Below are 16,093 nucleotides of genomic sequence, written 5' to 3' on the forward strand. Positions count from 1 at the left end.
TCGCGGACACCCTAAACCTCTCGGATTGGACAGTGGAGACATTAAATCCTACATGGGTGGCAATTTGGAGGGATGAGATAGCGATTATCAGATGGCGGCTTCGGATGAGGTGGGAAGGACCATGGGATGTGCCATGAAGACTCACGAATATTTTTCGAGTACCCTATCAAAATATTGCTCTGTCAATCGCAAGTCCTTAGTTACCTGTTGAACTATCGTGTTTGCATCCATGGGACGTGCCCCCGTGTCTTCCCTCCAGGATTAATTAGATAAGATTTTAATACGGTTTCCATGACGATCGTTTTATGTTGCTTAGTACGGAGCCTCAATCATTTAGTTTAATATTAATAACTTTTATATAAAAATAAAAATATATCATAGAGTAGTTGTTGTACTTCGTTTTTTATCACAAATACATGAGGACCTGTCAGGCCCCTTGTGCCCCCATAAAAAATCCTGGATCCTTCCCTGTTACTATATTATCTATCACTATTACTTTGGAACTGGTACCTCCTAAGTTCGTTTCCGTGTTAAAAAAATAAGGGTTGAGATAAAGACTGGATATTTCTATGCATACTCTATGTTGTCACATAGTCTTCCGTGACGTTATTGATTCGTGGATATCTCCGTCTTCCGGGTTTTCTTCACGTTGGTTGTCAGAGGTTTACAAACGTTTCGCCGGGATTCCTCCGGGCGTCTTCAGCTGGAAGAGCCAATGTTGGCATTTCCACCGCTTTTTCAAAACCATCGTCCCTCGCTGCTGTGCTGTGCAACGCACTCTTCAAAGTTTCTGCTACGCTCTCTTCCAAGCATTTGTCAGATGGAATCCGTCTTTCCTTCTATATTTCTTGGCGTTTTTGTGATTTCAATTGACTCTATTATCAATCTGGGATAATATCTTCTTTCCTTGGTGATGATTCTGGCTTCGCAACATTTTATTTCGTGTCCAGATTCGCTTCAGGCATGCCTGGCCACTGCTGATAGCCTGAATTTCTTATTCTGTGTGGCCGTCTTGTATATCAAATAAGTAATTTACAAAAAGACTGGAAAATTTTCAAATTTCAGGCACAGAAAATCGTTGAACAATGGGCACTTTCCGTACTTTAATTACCTTTTAAGACTGTGTGGAACGTGTAATACCTGGAGTGGAATAGAGGCACCACGCAATCGAAACTCAGGATTTTATTGCATCTTTCATTCCAAAGTGGCTGTTGCAGGTCACCTTCTTTGATTTCACCTTTAAATGCATTTCCGACACCGTACAGATAGGCATTTATGTTGGAAAAGAAAAATGATACCTTCACCCGCAACCTTTAACCGTATCCACACCTGCTTAAGTAGCACCGTTCGAATATCCATTATTATAAACTTTGAATAAAGTTGTTTATCGTACATATCGGATGTGTCTTTCAGGAAATCATTACTATCGTGCTTGATTCAATTAATTTATATTATATTAAGCTTATTTAATTAGTATTAAGCTTAATTTCTTTAAGACATGAGAATAAATTGAACAAATATTAAAAAAAAGGTGAACTTTCCGGGTGACAAGATCAAGAAAATAGCCTGACACAGTTTCGAATTTTTTTACTCGCAATTTTGTTTTGCAACAATGAACCTCTTAAGGGCCTATTACGAACGAGCGGGCGGTACGCTACCGCCGGGCGGAGTTTTCGTTCGGTATACGGTATCATACCGTCCCTTGCGATTACGAATGGGACGGTCGGAAAGTCACCGCTGGGCGGAGAGTACGTGTCAGGGGGTCGGTAAGGAGCGATGCGGCGGAAGTGACGTTTGTATGAATAATTCTGAGCTCCTTCAGCCCGAAAATGGTGTAGCCAATGGCAAGGGCGTGCGGTGTTCCAATACCGCAGCAACTGTTCCTAGCAGACGAATATTTCGGCAAGAGTTGTTGGCAGTGGATAAAGACAATCAGTGGTATTTATGGATTAATAAGGATGTGTTCTTCGTTGATTCACCTTAAAAGTTTGACAAATGAACGAATTTTGCTCCTCAATTCTTACTTATAGGATAAAAAGTTGAATAAAACAATAATTAGCAGTGACTTGCGGAAGATATCATCAAAAAATCACGTATGAGCAGACGCAGGTAATGACAAATTGCATGGCAGACCATCGAAAAATTACGATATAAGTACTTTTAGGGCCAACGGGCAAGGTGAACCACCAATTCCATTAGAGCTTTGACCGAAATGTCGATTCTTAAAAAATATATGAAAATCCACCACGAATACTTAGCTGGAGACCCTTAATCACAGACAATATAACACTCAACATCTGTGAAATGACAAAATATCTCCCACACAGCACAAAGTGAATAATATGCACATAATATTCAAATTTTATGCGAATATTATGCCACCACAATGGTATAAATGGTGCATAATATGTACATAATATGTGCATATAAATGGTATAATGTCCTCATAAATTGCGATATATGCGCATAATATGCGGAATATATGCACTGATGGAATGGTATAATGTTTGCATATATACGGAATATATGAGGATATTATACCATTTATATTATTCACTTAGAGCATATAAATGGTATAATGTCCTCATATATTCCGTATATATGCAAACATTATGCCATTCCATCAGTGCATATATTCCGCATATTATGCGCATATATCGCAATTTATGAGGACATTATACCATTTATATGCTCCTTTTATGTACATATTATGCACGATTTATACCATTGATGTGGCTATTAATATGCACATATTATACCCTTATATGCACCTTTTATGTACATATTATGCACAATTTATACCATGGTTGTGGCCTAAAATATATGCGCATATTATACCATTTATATGCTCCTTTTATGTACATTTAATGCACGATTTATACAATTGATGTGGCTATATATACGCACATATTATACCCATATATACCATTTATATGCACCTTTTAAGTACATATTATGCACATTTTATACCATCGATGTGGGCTGCCATATAGTTGCATATTATGCACATATATACCATATCTACGTACCTTTATCTATTCGAAAATTACATAAATAAAAAGTGATTTCTGGAAACGAGGAGAAATTTAATGAATCATTCATCTAGAGACAGCATAGGTACATTGCACTAAAACAGGGCACAATCCTCCTACCTTCATCGTTGTATCACAAATTTACAAATATTCAGTTAGGAGTCCTATATCATCGCAAATTTTGTTGAAATATCATGTGAATTACATCTAAAGACAAACATTCACCCTTCCATAATCGTTACTCATGAAATTGCGATTAGAAAGCACAAAGTAAGTCACACGAATGCACAATCACAACACTCGCGATGATTCCTTCCATGACATCCGCATGGTTGAACATCTACGGTCTTTTCTTAACGAATGTATTATAAATGGTCCAAAATGTGATTCCAAGCCACAAAAAGGTCTTCTAATCGCATAATTATCTCTGTTTTAGTCATAGAGTTCTGGCGCGCAATCACGCAAACGATGTAAGCAAGCCGTTCTTGAAAATGCACTCCGAAACAATAAAGATAATATTGTCATTAATAATCACAAATTAAAATAATTATATGCATATATGATCAAGTATGTGATATCTTCAGGGCGAAAATGCAGCTCACAACCTGGATCAGTACCTTAGTGCCAAAACTTCGTCTTTCCTTGGAATAGCCTTCCTTCACTATTCAAGCTGGGACTCTGACTGAAAAAGTACCGTCATAATATATACATTTAGGTAATTAGAAAATAATTAAAAACTGGGAATAACTCAAAATTACGAGCGTAATAATTTCAGATTTGCTTGCAAACCCTATGACAAACGACAACGACTCACGTGTACTTACTTTGATTTTAAATAAAGTCCTGTTCTTCATACCATGAAGTTTATTATTCCTTATCGTATATGCGTTACCAGAATAGTACTGTGACATAAAATAGCTCCGTAAACCCATCTTTTCCTCATTAATCTTAGATTTTTCAATATACGTTCAATTCACCCAACTACGGCAATAAGGCTACGGCAACAACTAACAATGACTAACAACTGCTAACAATGCTAACAACAATGCAACGTGACGCAACGGCAATATGGCTACCAAGCTGCCTACCTCGCGAGACCGGAGTATGCCGGTGTGGAAAATAAAAAAAATAATAATAATGATTGTGAAGTATTCATCGAACGATATAAAATTGTTAATGATATATTAAAACATAATTTTTCACATTTTTTTATACAGAGGATGTATGATCATCGATTTTTACGGATACAATCACAGTTTACGACGGCATAATATTTAAATATAATGTGCATATTATTCGCATATTATGTGCATAATCGACGGAATATTATTTGCATTTTATGCGTATCCATTTATGCAACTTTTATACTGAATAGGATTTTTGAGTTTGCTGGGTGGCCGCTGATTTATGATTCTTATATGAATCATAACGAACGATGAAATGTTACTAACAATGTAATAATATACATATTATTTCAATATTATATTAATAGTTTACGGCGGCATAATATTTAAATATTACCCAGACGGCACAGAACCCTCCGTATCTAATTCGTATGTACATAGTATCCATTGACTATGGGGATACTGTGCCGCTCCGTCGCTTTTCGTCAATGGATAATTTCCATTCGCGGCCTGTTGACAAAGCGCGTACGCAGCATGTGAATGTCCGCTACGAAGTACGTACGATAGGATACGAAGCGCGCAGGAACACAGCACTCAGTCTAATCTCAATCGATTAGGTCGAAAATTAGATATATATAGTAACCCGCACGATCGAAAAATGTGTCGAATGCAACACAATCGATAGCTACCGACCGTAGCGAGAACCTTAATACGAATCATTATGAATTGTAAGTTCTCAACAGGTAAATAATACTATATCATGGTATTTAGAATTCATGATACAGTATTATTTACCTATTGAGAACTTACAAAACTTATTCGGCCACTTAAATAACTGCGAAAAATGAGATTCTCAAGGCTAATTCACGCATCTAGCACTGTTAAGTGGCTCGTACTTACTTGGAAACCTTGAGATGTTAATAAGAGTAAATTCTTATTAATTTTGACACTAAATAAGACATCACATAGCCCACGAGCATTAAAATGCTTACCCTAAAGCCTGACGAAATAAAATTTTTAAATAAAAATTGCCGATGAAACAGGATTGCTGACACATCTGCTATTAGTACGATCGAATTCATCAAAATGCAAGCAAAAATTAACGTATAGTTCAGTCTCAGCTACTAAACTTACCCATATCAGGCGCTCAAGTATTTGAAAAATTATTTGGGATGAGTAAAAGTCTCTAGGTCACTGCAGTAAATGTATCAACCTATTAAAAATATGAAAGTCCTGCCAAATCACCAGCATAAACACTTGTAAAATAAAACATGTTATCTCTTAGATCACACCTCCGATTTTATACTTGCTTTGCATGAAGTCACCACCACAAGAAATTTTAACGAGGCAGGAAAGAAAAAACCCACAGAAATACAATACATATATTATGTATTTTCTATTGTCAACCACAATAATATTTCCAATTTTCTCTTCTATCCCACATCTAATTTAGCGAAACAATTACTCTTATTCTCTTTCGAATAGAAAATTATTTAAAAGAGGACTGGTCGATGCATAAAAACTATCTTCAATACTTTCTCCGATGAACGTCCACTATCACAGCATCAACTTGCACAAATCAAATCCACATCCACAAATATGTCACTTCTGCCACAATGTCTGTCTTCTTGGCGACAGGTAACAGTGAAGCAATGGTACCTTCCTCGAATCTGGGCACCTTCAATTCAGCAAGAATTTTCTCCTCGTCTTCTCGTCCAAGGCCACAGATTATTATCTGATATCACAAGGTGCGATGTGAAGCTCACACACCTAAAATTAATAAATAATAAAATACCATGTAACTTATTAGGTCAAATCATTTCCAATTTTTGGTATTTCTGCATGAGAAATCAAATTACTAGGCTCGTAAATATAGTAAATATTTGTATGCCTGATATTTTTATTGTTTTAAACTATAGCATAAGATAATTTGAAATGATGAAAGCCGACGTGTAATACACCATAGGGCAAGCTAAGAAGCAATATTCGATCCTATAAACTTGGCAGATTATTCCTAGTTTCTCCTTTAACCACACGTTTACCGAATGAATTAATACAAAAAGACAACTAAAATGCAAGAATTTTGAAAAGAAATGCTGCTACAATATTTTGAATCACCATTTTTAGTACTGAATAGTACTATAGTACTTCAGTACTGAATAGTTCGGGATGTTGATGCATCAACATCCCGAAGACACTTCTGACTTAAAATTACATCTAAATAATTACAGCGAGAAAGAGTACATACCTCACAGTTTTTCGTAGGGGTGAAATGTTTTCTTCTTATCGCCCAAATGCACTTCTTCTTCAACTCAGGATCTTTTGGAGAGCTAAAAAGTTGAAACATGTCCCGGAGTTCCCATTACATCCCGACAATACACACACGAAAGGCATTTTTAACAAAAATATCTCACAAACACGTTTCTGAAGCCCAGTGAATGAAATTTAAGAATAAGGGAAACTTCACCATTGCCAGACACTCTATTTTTCACAAACTTAACCACAAAAATCCCTGAAATGTGGTGGGACGTGACGTAAGCCATGCCATCTCCAACGGCTTGTGAAGGCATGTGATCTTTCTAGGAGGATATGGCACGATGGCACCAGATGGCACCACCCGCGAAAGAAAATAGTCCCAGACCGAATACAGTTTTATCGATGAGATACAATTTTATCGATGCATATGAATTTGCCAGTCCTCTTGCATCTTTTTTCGTCATTAAAGGAAATAAAGAAACAAAACCTTTTTAGTAACTTCCTAAGCGCGATTTTTGTATCTTGATGGTCCACCCTCGTATTCAGGTACGAAAACTTCCTGTGCCGTCTGGGTATGTGCATATTATTCGCACATTATGTGCATAATCGACGGAATATTATTTGCATATTATACATATCTATTTATGCAACTTTTATACGGTATAAATTTTGAGTGTACTGTGTGGGCTGTTGCTCTGCATTCATTTCGTGTTAATAACGGGGTTTGGAAACCTATTGCAAATTCAGAGAACAAGAAAGGCACTTTTGAAAATAATGAAAAATAACTTTTTGGCTGTTATCTATGAAAAGCAATGGAGAATTAAAAAAAACACAAGATATTCACTTCTGGTTACAATAAAATTTTATTTCAATATAATGTGACAGAGTTTCACCATTTCTTTGGTTTAATCACGGGTACACAACCACAGCAAAACAGTCTGCCCACAATAAACATGTGAGATCGCGAATCGGTTCCGCGGCAATCACACACACAGGCTACAACTTATTTCAATATTTCAGGTAAAATCCACAATCGATACAAGCTCACACCATTATAAATAATGGTAAATAGGCAAATACGATCATCAAAAACTGGAAGTCACTACCATTCTTATATTCATCACGTAAACATTACAATCAAGAGCTCGCTATGATGAAAACAACTATTTAATCACTGATTTTAAGCCTCACATTATCCTACGCAAGTGGCACAGGTGACTTTTCTCACTACAACTCCTTGGTACGAAATTGATATACTAGTATAAACAAATTTCACACACGGCTTTGAACTTGATAGCTTGATCGTGAAATGTTATCTCTGCGGTGAATGACGAAGGTATAAACGCCACTGAAAATCTTTACATTACTATGAGACACTTCTCGACAGCGTAAACCACTGTTTAAAAACCAACCACAATGGAACAGTGATAACTACAGCTCTTGGCAGATGTTTGTCAACCTCGTCAAACTTTGTGCATTACAACCACTGGCACTGTGATTAACGGTAGTTGTCAAATTGAAAATAACACTATTTTGAAACAAAAGATGTTCGTAGAAATCTCCAAGCAGCGAGAAAAAGTTACATTCAACTCTGATTCAACTCACAATTCAAGCAGTTATAACGTTGAAAATAACACTACTTTGGCACAGAAGATGTTCGTAGAAATCTCCAAGCAGCGAGCAAAAGTAGTATTCACCTTGCAATACAAGAAGTTGTCACATTGAAAAAATAATATTTTGCCACAAAAGATGTTCGTAGAAATCTCCAAGCGGCGAGCAACAGCTGTATTCACCATACAATACGAGCGCAGGCAGTCCTTAACGACGAATTTTCCGGCACCTATCAAGAAATGGAAGAAGTTTTTGCATATAAAAACATAGCGGACATTAAAAAACATCCAAATTGTTCCAATTAAATAAATGAAAGAGGGTCAACTTACAATCAACGTATCCATCTCCTACGGCCGTGGCTCAGACGGCTAAAACGTTGTTGTATGGGTATTATAAATTTTTTGTTCAACTGCTCCAGTCGGCTCCAGTTTTATATTTTATACGCTTACTCAGACATTAATATTGTAAATAACACAAAATATGATAGCTTCCGAGTTTCTATCGTCGGATATTTTGTTTTAAAAACGCCAGCTCGACCCGAAAAATGTAAACAGACGTCCGCCATTAGGGGGTCGGTATCTCACCACCGGGGTAGCTGGCCGTGGTATCATACCGACCCCTAAGCCGTGGTATGATACCGACCGGTGGCCACTCGTAATCGCTCAGGGGCGGTAAACGCGCTTCGGGGCGGTATCTCACCGCATGCGGTGAGCCGTTCGTAATAGGCCTCTTAGATTTCTTTAGGTATACTAGGAAGGTACCTGTCAGGTAAAATGGTGAATTAGCGTAGCTGTGAACTGGTAACACCTTCAACTAACCTGACATTAATAAATTACATCAAATTCCCCTATTTTTGTATTTAAGTTCTATAAAAATTTTAGTATCCCGTTTTTGCTGTTGAATTTGTATTGCTGCTTGAATATAGGATGTAATATAAATGTTATGCTTGCCATATGCCACTGTGTTGAATAACTTGACCCTTATGACAAGCCTTATAGTGTAGAAATACCAAGTTGTTTGTGAAATTAGGCCAATTAGTATTATGAAGTATTCTGGACCGCCTGGCCGCCACCGACAACTATGGCGTCGTGAACGCCGCGCCGCGCCGGCCCAATGGATGCCGCTCTCGTGTTATGGCGGCGGCTCTCTTGCCGCGATTCTCTCAGCCGATCTGCTCTCACTGCTCTCTATTCCCGTGTGTTTGCCTTTCTCGGCTTGAGGTGTCCCGTCGCCCAAAATAGGGAATTTGATCACGCCCTCCCACCCTTCTTTTGTTTCGTCGTTTGCGGACCACGTGACCGGCATTGTTCCTCACAGGCGTCGTCTCTCCTCCCTTTTGTGACGTCATCCGTGAAATGTACACACGATGGGGCTGGATAATAGATATCCGGGCCGGGATATTAAATGACATTGATATCCGCGGGTGATGTCAGATACGGGAAGAGAGCAAGCGAGGCCGTTGGGGGCGTCAGCTATTCTGGGCATGTGCGTCTGTCCTCCGCTGCAATGTTCGCCGTTGTCGAAGAAGTCTTCCTTCCTTCCTTCGTGGAGACGATCCCTTTTGGTTGGCCGGCCCCGATCTTCGGCGCTATTGATCTTGGAAGGCCGTGGCACAGCCAGAGGGCTAAATTAAGGGCGGAGCAGAGCCCGCTTTGGAACTTCAGTGGCCATAAGGCGGGGAACGATTGCTCGTCCCTTGCCAAAATTCTGACTGATAATGATTTATGTCTCATTGATTGATCTTCTCGCGAATATCGCAAATGAAGTTTTAGCATCGCGAATATCGGACGTATGATCCTCCATGAGAAGTGCGTTGGCCTAGTGGGTGGTGCGATGGGTTAGGTACAGACCAAAGGGTCCCGAGGTCTAATAACGGCTGAGACGCTCGCACACTTAAGAAAAAATCCTGCAAGTGCCACGGAGAGGAATTCGCTATCGCACCATGCATTTCTGGCTTTCGCGCACCTCTGCCATATGCCTATGTTCATGTAAATTAAGTAAAAAACCCAGATATTAAAGGCCAATGGTGCTATTTTAAGTGGTACAGGAATAAATAAATACATGCTGTCAATCTATTAACGAAGAGAAAGATGTGAATTATTAATGCCGTGCAAGGGTGAATGTAAGGAGGGACAGGGTCCTTGGCCCAAATGAGGACATTTATGAAGCAATAATAAAGTGACGTCTTAATTGAGATAATTAAACAAGTGCGTGGGTATAGCTGCAGATTACAATAATACTCCGTCATTTTTTTCATCTGTTTATGCATAAAATATCATAAGTTAGCAAACGAATACCAGGAGCGATAGACCGGGTGATTCGGACGGCGATATACCTCTACGGAATACTACATTTGTACTGAGGAAAGATCGTTTGCCTCGCTTGAGGTCGAACCTAAGTACCTACCCTCAATCCTCGGCGAGTGCTGTGGCCAAGTTCAACTTAATATTAACTTAAGTGGACGGGACTGATTATTAAGGCCGATTTACACGGGGCACGTACCTGCACAATCTGACGTGTGTTTGAAGGCGCAGTCGAAATTGCGTCGTGTAAAGCGGTGAATTGCTGAAACACATGTGAGAATGCGTGGACGTGAGATGGCAGAATAGCCCCTGTTCTAAGTTCGTTCATGCATTTGCGCAATTCCACGTCATTTTAGAAATTAATGCAGCTCAAACCTGCGCAATTCCGTGTCCCGTGTAAAACGGTCTTTAGTTCCTATCGTGCCGCCGTCGCCGAGTTTGCTGAAAATAAGATCTTTTGTCTCAAAAACTTGAACATTTGGAGTGATTTGGAGTATTCGCGAAAATTTTGAGTTTTTTTAATCCGAGTTTAAATTTGTAATTAGGGACCCCAAAAACCTGTACATGCATTACTACGGTTTCGACATTTTACCGTGCCGCACTTTCCAACATTCTGGTCTAGAGTGCGCTGTCCTCGTTGAATTTTCACTGCGTATGATGGAAGGGCGTGTGAAAGGGAAGAAGGGCAAGGGACGGCTCCGAATGAGTCACCCAGGACAGGCTGTAAATTATGTAAAAGAGAAGAAATGCGTCTCTAAGAAAAGTCTAGTGGATAGGAGCGAGGAATGGAGAGCTGCGTCTAACCAACCATAGGATTTTTGTTGATTTATGATTGTGACGCATCACACTTCTGGTTTGTACCAATTTAAAGATTGATGGTGTGGTCTATAACGAAGATAACCATTCACACGTACTGTGCCGTTACTCTTGGATGTTTAGTTGTAAAAAATGTAAATCTTCATTTGAATATTTTCTCTTTTTCGAGATTTGGAAAACGTTAGGGATGAGACGAGGTCATTGCTCTGCGACCGATCCATTGATTCCCCAATTCTCATTTTATTTCTGTCTTTTCACGCCTCGGAAGCGTTTGAATTTCCGTGTTTCCACTGACGACGCGAGGAGCCCCTTCAATGTTCTCTCCGTCACTTGACCCGTCCCGCCGTAAAACATGAGGGATCCGTGAATTTAGTGGAGTAAATTTTTTATAACTTGCCAGTTGACAGATGCGCTATAAAAGAGCCGAGAAAATTGCCCAAATTTCCAGATGGTCCATGTAGAGAGGACTCTTTCCACTCTTCAACGTTTGGCAGGCCATAAAACGTAAGTTCAGCCATAAAACGACTCTGTTCGGGCATCCGATTGCAGTTACTGTAATAAAGCGTTAGGGATGCGTCATCGCAGGATCGCTTGCTGCCAGATACGCATGAATTACGCTGATTCCTTTCTTTGGGTTGGTTTGAGGTGCGAAGTATCCTTATATTCATGAAAATACTAATATGAATAGTCTTCTGATTATACCGCATTTACTGGCGGTCCGAAAATATAAATTCACCATTTTATTTTCCAAAAATTGCATTTGTAATGGCAATTTTTATGCAAGCTTTCTGGCTTCTGCGGTACTTGTCTAAGGGCCGGTTGCAGGAATGATACATATGTATTCAATAAAGTTATGGGACTCATAAGCCATAGCAACCAAACAATTTGCGTTGCAGGAACGTTCAATAACTTTATGAGTCCCATAAACCATTTCATAACTTATCGGGCCGAATGAGCGGGGTTAAATAGTTATGAGTTCCATAACTCTTGAAAATGGCGGACGACTAATCAGCTGGTTGGATGATTTCTGAGGTAAGAGTAGAATTTAGCAAGAGAAACTGATTTTTACCATGCTCATAAAATCTCTAACTATCATTATATTGCAGTTTTTTGCTTTTGAATGAGTTTTGTCATAATAGAAGGCGTGTGGCGTACAATTTGAAATAAATACTGTGAGAAATTCTTGTAACTTGCAATATTACACTTGAATCTGCTGCGCTATGAAAAAAAGATAATCGACGTGTGCAAGAACGTATCAACGAGCATCGCCTGTTATTTGTCGTCTTTGTCGTCCGTGAAGGGATGTAATTTCCATTAATTTGAGTTAAACAGGGGTAATCTGTGTCCTGAATTGTAAATTCATCCTGTGGAATTGAGTTATTTTTTTATTGTACTTCGTCAGTTATCAGGTATGGGCAAGGCAAGGTTGCAGTATTTAGCTAGCATTCCATCATTTTTAGATTTTAAAGATTATGATATCACTCATCTTCTATTTGTATTGATATTACATATCCTTGAGATAGTCGCAGTGTTTTATGTTCACTTTATCGACTGTAAGTTTTACTATGAAGGAGGGCAAATTCAGTCAGAGTGTAAACTTTGTGGTATGAAAGTTGTCGTTTATTTTACGAACATTGAACATTAATTATCCGGGTCATCTCGAGTAAACTTGAAAAAGTGTATTTTAGAATGTTCCTGGAGCAGAATTTTGTGATAGCTGTGTGTAATTGAGGGATTACTTAACTTTGATAGAAGCATTGAGGACACACACGGAAAACTTCCTTTATTATTTAAATTTGGGTTGTCTCAAATTCTTTTTTGACCGATAAAGTTTACAATAGCAGAGTATGGAGAATAATAAAATAATGAAAGAGTGATTAACCTGAAAAACACGTTACAATTGGCATGAAATGTGACAATATTTAGTCCTAACAGTAATTGCCTCAGCTACACAATAATAAAGTATTTTATTTGGGCAGTGGCAAGTGCTAAGATCCAGGCAATCATATACTTATGTGAAGTATCTTCAATAGTAATAAATTCATAAGTGTTTGACGGAGCAGCTACAATAATTCTGTTGTTAGAGAACCTGTGAGGACAGAGTGCTGAAGGTGTATTTAGTGATTTTCAGCTAATTGGAATTCATTTGATTTCTATAGCTCCTGTGCTTAATAAAAAAATGATCATTACATAATTAGAAAGTAACCTTGTTTCATACTATCCATTGATGAAACTATCACAAATGTTAGAGGTCCTTAAATCAGCATTTCACTTTTAATTTAGTGTAATATACCAATGCCATGGATGCATGGAACTTATTCTCTTCAGAATAAAATAGCAATTACTATTGAATGATTGATTTTCTGTGTAAGTTATAGTAATGTTGAGAGGTATTTTCAAACACCATGCCGAATTGTTGTGCATTCTGTTTTCATCTTCCTTAAAAGAAAAGTCAAACATATTTAAAAAATACTCATGATGACTGGTAAAATCACATTCATCCAACAGGTTTGTAATGTTCCTTAGAATTTATCAGCACTTTTTCATGGTCTTCTAAAGATGATCATACAATTATATGTCTTGCATTTAGCATTTATGATTGAAGGAAAAAAAGTGTGCATAGAAGTTGGTGTACTACTATGAGGACATTAGTATTCATTCTTTTGAGTTGTAGCTACAACTGCTGCAATTTTGCTTATGCCTGTGGACTTTCTTAATATTTTTAAGAGTAAATATTGTGATAACTTTTTATAATTTCAATTTTGGAGAGAATATCAGTGATAAACCACGTTAATGCCTCTTGAAATTGCTGTGATAGTTTATGGATATGCTTCATGAATTTTCTGGTCGGAACATGTCACCTCAGTTACAGGATTTCATTTCCAAATATTTTTCCTAATAGCTTGTAATGCTGATTTAAAAAAAATTAAAATATCTCCATAGCCATAAAAACACCATTAACTATTGGTGCGTATGGGTTTCCGGGCGCTCCAGCCGCGTTCGTCGGTTTTGGGTGACGACGGTTTCGAGAGCCATCCTGCTCCCGTCTTCAGGTCGAAGTGGAGAAGCTTAATTTTCCGCCGAGTTATATAGGCAGGCCCCTGGGCGCTGATTGGCCAGGACCTTCTTCCATGTCTTGTCGATTGGGTAGCCGTGGTCTCTATTGAAGTTCTTCGTTTTGTATATCTCCAGGGCTTCTCTTATTTGCCGTGGGTAGTAACGGCTCTCCTTTACCAGTATTCTTGCCTTGTCGAACTCAATGGTATGTCCCGGCTCACTCCATGCGTGTTCTGCGATGGCCGACAAGTTGAACTGCTTCTGTCTCATGGCTCGGGCGTGTCCCTTCATCCTTGTGGCCATCCCTCGACACGTCTCTCCTGCATATGATTTCCCACATGAGCAGGGCACTTGGTAGACACCCTCTTGGATGGATCTTGGTCACGGTCATGACGCTGTGCCCGGGCCGAAAGACCAAATCCCACAGGAGCTATACGAAATACTATACGGAGCTATACGACAGGAGTCCCCTACATGCTATCTTTTGTTTTAGCGCTTAGGTGGTGTAAGGCTAAGAAATTAGCTTCAAATGGGTTGATATCAGTGAAATAGTCCTACAAAATTCCTTTTTATCTCTCTTTTGGTAATTATATCGATAATACTGCAATATTATTTTCTCGGCTTGTTGTAAGAAACTTGATCCAGGGGTTTCATCCCGCTGAAAAAGTGAGGAAAAATTTATGCCTTATTTCTACGCCTCAGAAGTTTACTTTGGAGGAAGTGTAGTGAATAATAATTTACAAGAGAGGTCGTTTATATTGTAAATTTATGGTTTTTAGGGAATATCCCGCGTCAGGTTATTAAAATGGCCGACGTTTCTTCTCCTATGAGAAAAAACGTCGGCCATTTTAATAACCTGACGCGGGATATTCCCAAAAAACCATAAATCTACAAACATGGACCGCGAAACCTTTAGTAATTTGTCGTTTATAATGTTTTCTAGACTTGGGAACTGCAATAAAAATTACATTATGTTAGTATTTCACATCTGGGTGTTTTCAGGAGGTGTACCACGGCCGAAAAATACTGGATGCAGTGGAATAACTTAGCGCAGAAAGTGATGAGGTCGATGCGTTGATACCGTTGATACTCTCCTCTGAAGTTCGTGACCTCACCGTCGAAGAAATACCGGCGATGGGGAGATAGTCATAAATGAGAGCGGTATTCCGCTACCTTCAGGCATTTCTGGGACTTTTGAAATTAATTTAAACGCGCTGAGATTGAGATCTTTCGCTTATTTCTCACTAAAGGATTACTTCAATTAGTTTCGAACTATTCTAATAAGTACGCTGAGGATAAAAATAAGCAAATGTATACTCCAAGTATGGCAGATCTAATAAAAATCATTGGGATCCTAATATTGTCGGAGTACAATACATTACCACGCACTAATATGTACTGGACAAAAGAAAGAGGATATGTATGTTCCAATTCTGAGACTTTGTATGACGTAGGATAGGTTTGATAAGATTAAAAAATATCTACGCCTCTCCGATGTTTGACAACTAGACAAAAGGGAAACATTTTCAAAAGTCAGGCCTTTTCCCAAAAGTCTAAACCAAAATTTTATTCACTTTGGAATTATTCAAAATAAATTGTGCATTGATTAGCAAATGGTTCCATATTTCGGGCGACACGCAGCTTAAATGTTCATCCGTGGGAAAAAATTAGACTTGGTTGTAAATTGTAGTGCCTAGCCCCATCTACAGACTATCTCCATCAGTTTTTGCCATATGGAGGCGCCGAGCCAGGAAGAGATAGTTCAATACCACTTGGAGAAAGGATTGCTCTAAACTTTTTGAATTTTTATAAATATCCGAAACACCATGCCGTGCATTTTGATAATTTCTTCACCAGTTTGTCTAATAGCCACTCAAAGTAGCAATGGTGTTTT

This window comes from Ischnura elegans, chromosome X (assembly GCF_921293095.1).
Source record: "Ischnura elegans chromosome X, ioIscEleg1.1, whole genome shotgun sequence".
Lineage (NCBI taxonomy): Eukaryota > Metazoa > Arthropoda > Insecta > Odonata > Coenagrionidae > Ischnura > Ischnura elegans.